Genomic DNA, 6,352 nt, shown 5'->3' with positions numbered 1-6,352 from the left:
TTTTTTTTTTTTTTTTTTTTTGAGAGAGAGGGAGAGAACCACTGTTGTACGCTGTTTTTTCCTTCCTGCATAGCTTTTTACACTGTCATTGAAGGCTTCTCCTGACCTTTGCTGAATAATAAAGTACCTTTTGGGCAGGAGCTTTCCTCAGTTCACAACTTGAATTTTCTGGAGCATTTCCACGTGCATCTTGTGTTAGTGTTTATGTAGCAAGGGTTGACCATTTGCCAAAGTCTTTGCCAATAGCACCAACGTATCCATATTCCAAAAAGCCACCTTCTGCAATAGGACAAAGGTGCAGTGATCCATGGGGCCAACTTTGCAAAGAGTAGAGCACCTGAATCCAAACGAAGCCTGGCAGTCTGCACATTCATAGAATTAGGCCCAATGTTTAAGAGAGTATATGTGAAAGCCTGTGGTGGGCAGGGGGAGAATTAGGTCTCTCAAAATTATTTTGCATTGAAATTAGGTTCTTAATGCAGTGATGAGGGAATTTACATTTTACTGCAAGAGAAAGCAGTTCCAAAAGGGCTGAAGTAGTCTGAGATTGGCACTTGGAGTAACAAACCCTCTGTGACCTTGCCAGGCTAATCTCGTCAGAGGTTTTCTTTCAGTTTGTCAAGCTAATATCAGACTCGAGCGAATACACTGCATGCATGTCCAGGCACAACACAACTATCACAGATGCCTCTGGCTGCAACAGGAAAGATGCTGCAGCTGAAATTTAAACATCTATCAATGATGTCCAAACAGCAACCAGAAACGAGTTCATTTTCCCCCAGCTCTGTCATCTACCTTGTCTAGGACTAATAACAACGAGACCGTAAGAGAAACTGATTCTGGTTCATCAGTTCCCCACACACAGAAGATCTGCTGTTTAAGTGTGTATTTTTACATCCTAACAGAAACTTCTAAAAAATACCATTCTCCTCAGCCCAGAGGTAGGGATGAATAGAAATGGGCCTGTTGTAGTGGCTGGTACATTCAGGATTTAATGACCTTCTTATGCCATGTTGAAACAAGGCAGCTTCTTTCCCAAATCGCTTGCAAGTAATTTAGGTGCCTAAGTCCTGTTGGTTGTCAAGACTTGTGCATCTACGTGCTTCAGAAAGTCCCACTCAAAGGATCAAACGCCACACAGCAGTTGCACAACAGCAATCACTCTCCACAGATCGTTGTTTACCGTGTGCAAGTCAGAATTCAACATCTGCCTATCTTTTTACCATTGCCTTTCCCCCTTGGTGTGACCTATATAGGCAAAGCCAGTGTAAAAATGCTCCAAGCCTGAGCAAGTGCACGTCACTCACTTCACACAAGTGTAAATGAACGCACACAGAAGAGAATTGGAAGCCAGAGTAGTTACCATACATGTCAATATTAAATGGTGTTGGGCATGTATTTGAAGGATGCTGAGCCTTTGCAGCTTCCAGTGGCTTATGCCCAAATTGGGGGGCTTAGCACTTTGTGAAATGAGGTCCTAGATTCACACACAGCAGGGGTTGGCAGCCTCTGAACAGCAGCGGGCCAAATTAACAGATTGGTCTAAGAGAGGCCACTGCCTATTTGCTTTGCAGCTCATTTCCCCCACCACTGCATGGTACCCTATGTCCTGGATTTCCCCACCACTGAATGCCTCGACTGTCCTGACTGTGGGCCAGATACAGTCCATCTGCAGGCCTGATCTGGCCCATGGGCTGTAGACTGCCGACCCCTGTCATAGAGAGTTGTCTAAATAAGTTGGTTTACTGTTCTCGGGCTGCCCATGATCTGGCAAGCGTCCATGTTACTTTTCAGAGCACACACCAACTGCACATGCTTCTTCAGTCTGACAGCCGGCATGTGTACCCAAAAGCTTGCAAAGAAGAATTTTTCCAAGTATTTAAGATATCAGATTTACCCCAAATACGTTGTCTGCCAGAGGTTCACAATCTCACTTCAGACACTGTGAGGAAGAGGGCAGGAATAGTCAAATGAAAACCTAAGTATGCCTGTCTTCTTTCTCTAGCGTTTACGCGGCGTGCAGTGGGTATGAGACGCCTTTGGATCTGCATGGCTGTGTTTTACACCTACTTCATTGCGGTTTAAATGATTGCAATGAACGGGGAATCAGGCCCAGAGCCTTAGAGCTCGTGTAAGGCACTTGGTGAATGAGGCCTGAAGGCCTCTCCCATTCCTATTTCACAGCGGAGGGAAATGGGGGGGCTTGACAGAATGCAAGGGGTTCACAGCTCTTCCCATGCTGAAGTGCACCCAGAACAACCTGGGGAAAGCCCTCAAATCTATTCCTTCCATTTTGAAAATGCAACCACCGACTTCCCTACAAACTCAGCTCCATAGTCCCTTTCCTCCAGGCATACCCTCATCCGTTCCCAACCCATCCATGGAGAACCTGTGTGTTTCCTGCTAGGGCATCCTTTAACTCTGCCTGTCTTTTCCCCTAGGAGTATGCTCCATCTGAAAGCAGTTTGCTTTTGGCATTGCATGTGCTTCCATTTGACACAGGGCTCAGCTGTGTGTCCGTAAGACACTCAGTGGATGAGAAGAGATAAGCCATGTCAGCGCTACCTGCAGGGATGATGCCGAGGAGCAACTTTCCTGCTCTCTGGATGGCATCAGGCATGCTCCTTCTTCCATAGCTGTATATTGGCCCCATCTGAAGAGCAGCTGGAGCACTCAGTCTCAGCCAGGCGCTGCGGTGCTTTGAGATCCCTTTGAGGGTGAGCACAATGTTAGCACGGTTAGGGGTGCAAACATGATTCACAAGGAAACCCAGAGATTTCAAACAGGAATCCAGAGTGTTAAAAACACTTGGACCTGCTGTGTCTATTATTGATCTGTTATTTTTATGTAGTCAAAGAAACACGTGAAAACTGCAAGCTGGCATTTTCCACGGGGTGCCTCAAGTCTAAAAAGGTTGAGAGCCGCTGGACTAGAGGGATGCCCAGGTTTCCTGGAACGCTGATTCCAGTTGTGCGATATGGCAGGAGCGTAAGGGATGTGCTAAGCACTACCAAGAGCTTCGCTTCCCTGCCTTTCGGGAGGCATCTCACAGAATGGAAGGCATCAATGCAGCTACTCATAGGAGAAAAGTGGTTGCCAGACTGTCTTCATCCACAGCCTTTTTGTCAAGGAACAGTGGATGTGTTAGCAGCTGAACTCCAGACACTTCTACCAGGGGATCACATGGCTCAGTGGGCTTTTTATCTCAGGCAAATTGATTCAGATGTTTAGCAGATTAGCAGAGACTGAAGGGCATTATTGCTCAATGGGTTCTGTGGACTGGGTTGATGAATCTCAGGCTGGCTCCTGGCGGGCTGCTGCTTTCACAGCTGTCACTAATTGGCTTCCTTCTGGGGGGAAAGATGCTTCAAGAGCTCGCTACGTAGTCTTTTATAAAAAAAAAAACCAAAAAACCCAACCAGATACTAGAACGTGACTCAGAAGGAGAGTGGAAGAGGAATCAGGATCAATAATATCCAAGCTACAAGGGGCTGAATGTGGGGGCAGTAAAGCCTAGAAGGAAGGGATGACAAAGAAAATGCAGTACTTCATTGGCAAGAGGCAAGGATTTTTGCGGGGGGTATCTTTTGCTGGTCCAGTGACAGGGTTGGGATCAATTTAGATAAGCTTAAGCTACCTGCAAACGTCCCCATACCCTGGAGATGCAAGGAGCTGCGCCAGCTGGGAAAGTTATGCAGTGAGACCTCGCTTTGCTATATTGAGCGCCATGCCAGCACCAAGGCTTGCTTCTTCAGCTCCAGCTATTTCCCCGCTGGGGGTATGTGCGAACAGACTCAAAAATAAGAGATTTCTTTTTAGTCTAAAACTTGAGACTTAAAAATAATGCTCAGACCAAAAGGAAAATGTTTTGCATTTGAAAGCTTGTCTAGCTTTATCCCAACCATGCAGTTGGTCCAATGAAAGATCTCACCTCAAAAAATCCTTACCTTTCAAAAAATAACAGGCTAATTACATTTGCAATTGCAATTAATTTTTTTTGCAAACATCTTGTTGGTCTAATAAAAGATCTCTGTACTGCGAGTCCTGATTGAGCTAATTACAAGCTTTTAGGCTGCCATGGCCTAGTTCAGAGGTTCTTCAAGGCATGCTTTATGGGTACTATACACCAAGAATATGTATGGGGAGGTGGCAGGGTTTAGTGCGTAGACCTAGGGAATACGAGTTAAGTGTTTGGATCCTGCTTCAAACCTGATCCCTAGTTCAGTGAATCTCAGTGCCTAGTATTTCTGTGTCTAATCAGGAATCACACTTACCCATCAGGAGACCCAAGGTGGGCAGCAGCTCTCAATGAAGCATGTAGCTGGCAAATGGAGTCCATAAAGGTGTATACAGCAGGTAGCCTGCAGCCCCTCTCCTCCTCAATGTAGCGCTGCAGCTGGTGCAGAGTGGGTCTTAACAATAGTTTATCCCCGATTTAGCCACAGCATAGACAGGCGATGAAGCAGGCCTACCTGTAGGTACCAGTATTCAGTGCTGCCAACATATTTCCAGGTGGGAGGGAGCCTTGTCGTGGAGAAGAGGACCATTTATATTGGGAGCAGCCCCCAGGCTTTTGGCTGGGTCCAGTGCATCTCTCGGCCAGGTAACGTTTACATGCTGTCGCGGTGTGACGCAAACCTGTAGCACCGGGGGTCATACTGCTGCAGGTTAAAATAATAATTGTCTGACCCAGCTTCCAGGGAAAGTCTAATGTGCTCCATGGGTCGGGGAGGAAGTTCTTTTCCCTTCCTGCATTATCTCCGCGCTGTTGGGTGATGGGATCCAGGAACACTACCTGCAGATGTCTCCATCCTCTAGAGATGCAAGGAGCTGAGCAAGGGGGAAAGTTATGTAGTGAGAACTCACTTTGCTATGGCAAGAGTGCTGCGTCAGCAGCAACGAGACGCTGAACCAGGAAGCCAGACAAGTGCCATAAGAACAGGAGTGAGAAGGAATGATTTCCACATGTTCAGCTGAACAATCCCAAACATAGGCCTAGAGAAACAGGAACGATGAAGAGAGACTTGGTAGCTGATGCTCACTAAAATTACTATCACACTGGAGACCATGCTATAGAGACATGCTGTAGCACAGCATGCCTGGGGGAGATGCAGGAGAATGGAGCACGGGGACCAAAACCAGCCTGAATTCTACCACGCATCAAAATCAAACGTCCAGGTGGGCAAGCCGACAGGGTGTATCCAACAAGACTTGCCCCAAGAGCCACTAGCTGCACTGCCTTGCCAAGCCTGGCAGCAGCCACGAAGGCGCCTGTCCATGCCCTCAAGCAATCGTGGGGGAGGATCCAATTCCCTGCTGCCCAGCAGTCACTTCCCAAATACAGTGCAAGTGCCTGGCAGGATGCAAAAAGCAACCAGATCAGAGTGGTTGTGTTGCGCAGCCATTTCACATGGATTGGGTGCACATAATCGCACAAGATGCAAGCCAGTGAAGCGGCAGGCTCTGGGCATCCTGTCATTGATGGATCAAGAATATTGTACAAAAAGGGCATTGTATAAAAAGAAAATAATACAGATTGGGGTGACCAACCTCTGCATGGCATGTGGCAGATTGTGGAGAGGACAGACATCTCAGTGGCAGATAGGGCAGGAAGCAGAGCAGTGAATCAGGCAGGGGAATGGGAAGAAATGATATCCTGGGAGACTTCCATTACAATGGACAGCAGAGGGCACTGGTACCGTAGTTCAGCTGAGCACAGCAATGAGCAGGATCGTTTTATCAGGTATCCAGGTTGTAGCCGTATTGGTCTAGAGGAAAAGGCAGTCAGGACCCGCAGTAGAGATGATAGCTTTTATTAGACCAACACGACTTTTGCAAAATTAAAGAATATTTTTTTTGCAAAAATCTTGTTGGTCTAATAAAAGAGATCATCTCTACTACACCTGCGTAGTGTAGTGCTGTGCCTACACCTGACTGCCAGTATCCAGCTGTGGACCGGTTTTAGTTTTCGTCCTCTTACCTATTTTCAGCTTTGGTAAAGGCGGCAAATGGGGATTATAATGCTATCTTTAACTTGCCCTTGATTTGCAAAAAAGGCTCTGATAATATGTCTCATATCCAGAAGATGTGTTTGCTGTGTGAGGGCACACCACCACCTATTGGACTGAAGTTGCTTTTATATTTGGACACGACGGCAGTGTGGAAGTTCCCATCAGCATCCCATTTAGCATCCCTGCGCTGAACCTCTGTTCAGACGTATTTGTAGATGCAGAGAAGAAGTATCCTAGCATGCCAGGTTTGGGCACTGCTGAGGGGTCCCTTTGCTTGGTGTGCCACCCTCGGGGGGGGGGGGGGGGGCGCCGGAAGCTGAAGGGTGGTGGGGGCTTTGCCT

This window comes from Gavialis gangeticus, unplaced genomic scaffold (assembly GCF_001723915.1).
Source record: "Gavialis gangeticus isolate Ggan-Ray unplaced genomic scaffold, GavGan_comp1, whole genome shotgun sequence".
Lineage (NCBI taxonomy): Eukaryota > Metazoa > Chordata > Crocodylia > Gavialidae > Gavialis > Gavialis gangeticus.
The sequence above is the reverse complement of the archived record's forward strand: the minus strand, read 5'-3'. Positions refer to the sequence as shown.